The sequence below is a fragment of the Zingiber officinale genome, chromosome 5B, assembly GCF_018446385.1.
Source record: "Zingiber officinale cultivar Zhangliang chromosome 5B, Zo_v1.1, whole genome shotgun sequence".
NCBI lineage: Eukaryota > Viridiplantae > Streptophyta > Magnoliopsida > Zingiberales > Zingiberaceae > Zingiber > Zingiber officinale.
The window spans coordinates 66295488-66303128 of NC_055995.1; the positions used below are offsets into that span (position 1 = coordinate 66295488).

General features: G+C 41.8%; 1 long non-coding RNA gene across 1 annotated transcript; it reads left to right on the plus strand.

The window, feature by feature from the left end:
• Nucleotides 1-2789: 2789 nt before the first annotated feature.
• LOC121987458 lies at nucleotides 2790-5311 on the plus strand. The gene is made up of 3 exons (XR_006113602.1): nucleotides 2790-3184; nucleotides 3281-3430; nucleotides 5112-5311. It is a non-coding gene; the product is annotated as an uncharacterized LOC121987458 (long non-coding RNA).
• The last annotated feature ends 2330 nt before the right edge of the window (nucleotides 5312-7641 follow it).

Here is a 7641-nt window from a genome sequence, read left to right on the forward strand (position 1 = left end):
ATTTAGAGCGGCCTTACTCTGATACCAATTGTAGAACGTAAAGTGCTAGAGGGGGGGGGGGAGTTGAATAGCGCTCATGCCTAATTCGTTCGTTTTAAAACAATTGAGTAAAAACGCAGCGGATAGTGAAAAAATAGAGACAAGAGAAAACACATCAAGATTTACTTAGTTCGGAGCCTGTGATGATTCCTACTCTAAGGCCCGCACGTGAGAGTTCTTTCGATGGACAATCACTAATTAATTGAAGGCTACAAGAAGATTTACAGTTGAAGTACAAGTAACTTGAAATACAACAATACCGAAGACTTGGAGAGTTAAATCCTTAGCACAATCATCGTCAGGGCAACTTTCGAGCGTTAAGGAAGCATTTTCTGAGCAGCTCGAAGAAGCGAAACTTGTTCGGAATGTTGTTCGTGATCTTGTTGTGAAACTCCTGGTTGAAGCTTGCTTTTAAAGACTATTCCGGGCGCCTGGAACTCCTCCGGGCACCTGGAACACGTGGTTCGGCCAATCAGCGCATGCCGCATCAGCTTGCAGATAACTTTTGAGTTTCGGGCGCCTAGACAGACTCCGGGCGCCCGGACCATCTTTTTCCAGCCCCTTATTTTCTGTAAAATAAAGTTAGTCCAAGCAAAAAATAATATATATAATATGAGATTTGACAACCTCTGACTGTCTAGTTCTGACTTTGAGTTTCGTCGAAACTTTAGGTCGAACCGACGCCTACGGTGTTAGAGTGTATACTAAAAGTCTAGCTTTTTGTATAAACAATTTTTTTTGAAATAAGAATCATGTTGGTCAAATATCTACATTTATGATAAGTGTAGTTGTCCATTTAATTTATATTATAAATAACATGGTGTGAGGAGACACACAGAAGATCATGTTATCAATTCCTTATAAATTATAAATAGTTGCTCACAACCAAGATGGAATGGGACAAACCATTGGAATGGTTGTAGTATAATTTGGTATTAGTTTATCTTGACTATAAAATTATACTAGTACACTCTGAGTGTATTGAGCAAGACCATTTGAGGTAGTTTCTTTTTAAACTGACTATAAAAAAGAACAAAACCTTTATTATTATGGAAGTGTGTACTCTTAATCATAATATAATAACAAGCACATATACTTAATATTTATTTCTTTAATTTATCAAAGGGTGAGATTTAGTTCGATAAATCAATAGGCCCGATAAATTGGGAAATGATATTATTTATATGGTGTGTTGTTGATTATAGAATGAAACTGTGTCCTAGTAATCTAGGTTGATGATGTCCCCTTGAGAGCTCATAAGGATTGTTATGTAAACTCTGCAGGTGGACTTAGTCCGACATGACAATAAGGTTGAGTGGTACTATTCTTAGAGCTAAGATATTAATTAAGTTGTTAGTAACTCGTTTAATTAGTGGACATTCAATATCTTAAACACAGGGAGACTAACACACTCATGATAAGAAGGAGTCCATATTGTAATATGAGATTGGTGCGGTAGTGCAATAATAACTCTTTAGTGGAATGAGATATTATTGATGAACTTGAGTTGGGTGTTCGGGGCGAACACGGGAAGCTCAAGCTCATCGGGAGACCAAAACCAATTCCTCCTTTCGGTCCCTATTGTAGCCTCTTATTTGTAAAGCTTTATATCCACTTAGAGCCAAGCTTCTTACCCATCTCTTTATGGCTGGTTAAGCCAAGCTTGGAGCCCAAGCTATGGCCGACCAAGCCAAAGGATTGAGTCGTATCTTGCATTTTACTGTTGACCACTTGCGACATCATGATGATGTGTCCCTTTCACTCATTTTTACTGTATGCTTCTGTTATAGATTAGATATAGATATGAGTTTACATATTTTTCATGTCATTCTTTACTAATTAGCTAGACTCATCACTAGTAGATGGGTTCACATGCCCTAATGCCACATCTTGACCACATACATTGCCTCTTTAGGTATTGATGTCACCAGAGGTGATGTCAAATCCCTGACTGAGTTTGACATGGTAGGATCTAGGAACTTTTCTTTAGGTAGTATTCATACAAATGATGAGGGTATCTTGTCTTGGAGGAGGGGGGCCTAGCACCAGCTTGACTTGGACGTCGAGCCATAACCAAATGCCGAGGGGGAGGAGGCAGGGGTGGATGAGTTCATGGTTGCGCTTTTTGGCGATCCCCCTATAACACGTCTCACCCCTCGCACTCTAGCCGACCGAGTTACCGGCCTTGAGTCAGTTGTGACTAGCCTTCGACAGGATGTCACCGATCTTTGACGGGACATACGGCAAGATATTTCTGATCTTGGACGGGACATGCGGTAGGATGTCTCCGATCTTCGACCAGACCTATCTAGCTCTCGTGACGATGACCGACTCGTCACACTGAGCTGATAGAGGTGTTACGGTCTCTAGATTCTGGACCACCCTCCTCATCATCATAGTAGATTAGGTTATTATTGTCTACTTGTATTTGCCTTGATTATTGTTACTATGCATTGTACATTTTTGACTTACTATTTACAGTCAGTTTTCTCAGTTTATTTGTTACAATTAGAAATGTGCTTAATAGACTATGTAAGATATCAAAAAATTTAAATAAATAGGGTTATTTGAGAAATAGCCTTATAAATTTTTTTTGAAATTTTTAGAAATTTTTTGGAAAATTTTCGGAGCTCGTACGACAAGTTTTGAGGGGACGAATTGACGGGTTCAGATTAAGCATGTTTGGGATACCCGAGGAAAATTTTTAATATATAAATACTTGCCTTTTCTTTTTCTCCCCTAAACGCCGATCCTTTTTCCCCAACCCATCGCGATCCCGACCTCCTCTCTTCCTTCTATGTTCTCTCTCGGAAACGAGCGATGTCGACGGGAGCGAGGCTCCAGCTCCAGCGATCTTTCTCCACCGGCATTGATGTCCATTGAGCTTAGATCCGGCCGGTGCTTTTCCTCTCTGGATCATCATCGAATCGCGTCTCCTCGCAACCTCGTCTCACTGCCATCGTTGATCACCGGCGCAGATCGAGTCTCGGAGCATAGAGGTGAGGAGATAGCTTCACCCAGATCTTACGACGCCCTCTCTGATTTCTTTCTACCCATCAACGTTGGCAAGCGACAGCGGCGGTCGACCATCTCCACCCTAATCGGTTCCGTTGGAGAGGAATTAGGGTTGTCGCTGATCTTGGAGGTAAGTTTGGTTGGAATTTGGTTATTGTTTGACTAGTGATCTCCATCCTTGATCTGATCCGTATCTCCACTCTTGATCTCATCTTGAACCGAACAGTATACTGGAATCCAATAGAGAGGTGCTTGCTCTGTGGTGTTCTCTGGTCCAACAACTCCCCTTGTTGCCAACAGCAACGATCTTGGCTGAGGATCATCTGTAGGGGGCAGTGAGGTGAAGTTGAGTGCGGTGGATCAACAATCACAGCAGGTAAGCATCTGTACAGTGATGAATCTTGGGTCTTCTTAGCAGTGAGCTACTTAGATTAGGTTTTTCAATTAGGTCATCTTGTTGATCCTTTTCTTGATCCAGTTAGGGTAGGTAATTTTCAGTAATGAGTTGATGTGTTATATGGATTAAGCTTTGCTTAGATGTAGATCATGGTTGGATTTAATTATTTTAGATGGATGATTATGTGTAGATTGATTAGGTTTATGTGTTGAATTAGGTGTGATTTGGATTATGATTAGTTAGGGTTAATGACTAGATTGATTTAAGTTTAGATTTCTAATCTAATTGGTGATTAGGGATTAGATAACTAACCCTAATTAACCATTAGATTTAATTAGGTAGATTGAAGTTGTGTTGATTAGGGGTTTGCCCTAATTTAATTTTAGGAATTTTATTTAGCTATTCATTTGGATTTAGTTAAATAAAATATATATATTGTTTGAAGCAGGACTCTGATTCGAGATGGGTGTCTCGACTTTAGATTGCTTGATTGGACCTTTTATTTGAGGCGGGAACCCTTTGACTTATCTTTTTGATATTGTCTTATGATATGTTTAGTATATATATAACTAGTGGTAATTGGTAGATTTATCACTTCCCTGATTATAGTTTATTCGATACTTGTTGCATGCTTCTACTGTTAGCTGCTATACATTAGACGTGTATGCTCTTATCTTCTGTCATGTGTATCTATGTTCATAGAGATAGATTTATTTAGTGCTTCTGTATATTGGATTAATTGCTAGACATATTGGATATGTGATCTTGGATTCATGTTTCTTATATCATTGTTATATATGCGTTTATCTTTCTGGCATATATATATAGATGAGGATATGTTCAGGTATGACATACTGTACCATCATGAACCATCCCGCATGATTGCATGCTGGGCGATTGACAACTCCATTATTGTTGAGCTCGTTGGCCGGCTATATGGGTCTGCACACAACGTGACCACTACATGGGTAGTGGCACAGCACCCAGGGTGTGTATAGCAGTTACTCTGGTAGGCTCCACTGGTCCGCTCATGGGTAGTGTGACTGCAGCATGGTAGCTGGCAGAGATCCCTCCCCGTTATCGCATACCGGGAGATGAGAGCATTGTGCTCCCTCACTATGTTTGAGGTAGGAGGATAGGTGTACTCCGACAGCATCCCGTCCACTGGATCACTCTTCAGGAGTAGTGATGGCAGAGTGCATGGTTGTCATAGCCCTACCCACTCGGTCTCACCATCGCATGTGAGATGGCTGACTGGCGTCAAGGGTGACCATGTCATATTGCATCATATGCACAGATTGCATTTATTGTGATTGTTGCATATTGGATGATGCATTTTGGTGACTGCATATGATTGACATGCATACATGATACATACTTATTTGCTCTGACTATCTTTATCTGTGTATGTTCACAGTCGATTGCTCAAGACTCGTAGGTGAGTACAGTTTATTTCAGTTATGCATATCTTATTATTCTTACAGTAGACTGTATTACATGCTTATTATTGGTTACTGTAGTTTATTCAGTTATGCATACTTGCTATATTGTTTAGGAGACTATACTATAGGTTATTGCTGGTAGTTATATGTTATTGTACATATCTATTGGTTACCTACTGAGTTCTTTGGACTCACACCGTTACATTACTACTTTTCAGGTTGAGGCCGTCAGGAGATTCCAGTCGCTAGCCCCCTTGTTGCGAGGACTTTCAGTTGCCGAGTTTTGTTTTTGTTACTATGTCTTTATACACTTGTGATGTGGGTTCTTGTATTGTGGACTTTATGATGAACTTTTGGGTTTGCTACTCTTGTTTTCCGCTGCGAATGTTTTCATTACTTTGTGGATTTCATTTCTTCATTTTAGTATAGTAGGATTTACATATATCTGCGATGATTCCTTTATCGTCTTTTCTTTTAGTAATTTTTGTTGTCAGCCTGAGGCTGTATATTAAACTGCATGGATTGATTATATAAAATGTGTGGTTTGTCTATTATTTGTATTGTATTGTTCCGGTCATGTGGACCGAAGTATGGATATATGTATCTCAGGATTCATATTGTTACCCATACAGGGGAGATGCTGTCAAAATTTTATCGGCAGGGACTACTTGGGGCGTGACAAATCTTTTGGTATCAGAGCAGGTCTACGATGCCTGTTTGATGTGTTATGGATTTTCGAATTAATTTGATACCAATATTTATTTGGTATCAGAGCGGGTTACGATACTTGCGATGCATTCTGGACTTCCGAGATTTAATCTGATACTAACTTATTTGGTATCAGAGCTAGGCTCTGATTTTGGATTTTTGTGTTCTGGAGTTTATGAGCGTATCTGGGTATTTCGGATTGTACGGATTTCCGTTGATTTTTTGATTTGGAATTCCGAGGTATATTTTGACGAGGTTCTATTTGGGGGACTAAGCAGTGACAGGACATCTCTAGATGATAAATAGGTAAATTTAGGTAAATTTATAGTTCTCATACCTGTAGTGATATCTGGGTAATATTTTGTTTATAGATATGACCCATACACATATTCCAGTACCGAGACGTGGCTGACCATGTAAGAGGGCGATAGATTCTCCGAAGACAGAGTCTCCAGAGAGATCTGCTGGGGTCAACCATGTCCGTCAGGGACATACTCCTCAGGGTATTGTGAGCACCGTCAGGTTATCAGACCCCGACGGTTCCGACTTCAGAGGTACCTACCTCGACAGTACCACCAGTGGTACCACCATCGACATATCCGGCGCCTTCCCCATCAGCAATATCTGTGTCATACCCGGCACCCCCTCTAGCCGTGTCTACTATGGCGTACTCGGTACCAAAGATACCTATGCTAGTTACTACATACTCGGCACCCGTACCAGCAGTACCGGTTGTTTCTTACTCGGTACCGCTCATCGTACCTTCAGTCGCCCCACTTATGTCTATTCTATACTTTCACCAGCAGTACCTACCCCGATTTATGCGGTAGCACCAGGGATTCCTCTTCTGACCTATCCAGCAGTACCACCCATAGGATCAACCCCAGTGGTTCTGCCCAGTTCTGCAGTGATCCCTACTAATATGGTTGTGGCACGAGCACGGATCCCAGCCTTGGCAGAGTCGGTGAAAAGTCAATTCACATTGTTCCATGGGGAGATTGATCCGAGTATAGCTCAGTCTTGGATAGAGACTATGGAGCAGACATTCTTTTATATGGCTTGCTCCGAGTGGGAGAAGGTTGAGCTGGCTGCTTTCCACCTATAAGAAGGGGCAGAAATCTGGTGGGGCACGCAGCGCTCGATTATAAGCGAGCAGCATATTACATGGGCGAGATTTAGGGAAGCATTTGAGAGTCAGTATTTTTCCCGTGCGTATCAGAAGATACGTCGGCAGGATTTTCTAAGTCTTCAGTAGAATAACTGCTCAGTAATGGAATACAATGTTGAATTTAATCGGTTGGCCAGATTTTGTCCTGAGTTGGTTGTCGAGGACAGATCTCGTATGCTTCAGTTTGTCTAGGGACTGGACGGACATTTTCAGGTGAAGATTGTTGGTTTTGGTCATTCATCATACACAAAGTCACTAGATAGAGCTCTTATGATTGAGTCAACTCAGCAAAGAGTGAATGCTGATAAGAAAAGAAAGCAGATAGATCGGACTTCCGGATAGATCTAGCAGTCACAGGCCACTGGGCAGCAGCAGAGTGGTCGCACTCCGTCGGGTCAGGGTACTTCTGGGGCATCTGACCGACCTCAGGAGTCTGGACGATCTTCATCAGGACGTTCCCGATCTGCTCAGCAGAACCGAAAATAGTCCATCAGTGACCCTCACTGCACCAGATGCGGATCCTGAGATCACATCACCTCTGCATGCTCCCTGGGACAGTCAGTTTGCTATTATTGCAAACTTCTTGGGGATATGAGCCGGGACTGTTTGCTGAAGGCTCAGCATGTATCTTTTGGGATCTCTATTCTAAGAAGACAGTTCGATCAGTCAGGTACTCAGCAAGGCGAGCCGAAAGCCCAATCTTTGCATCGTCAGCAGCAGACATCTCCCCCTGCAGCTGCATATGACATGCATGGGCAGGAGCATTCCGATGTCCTTATGGAGTCCCAGAGTTCTATTTCGGGATCTCAGTATCTAACACAAGGGCAGTATCAGTTACAGCCTCAGCCATTGGTACAGTATCAGTTGCAGGC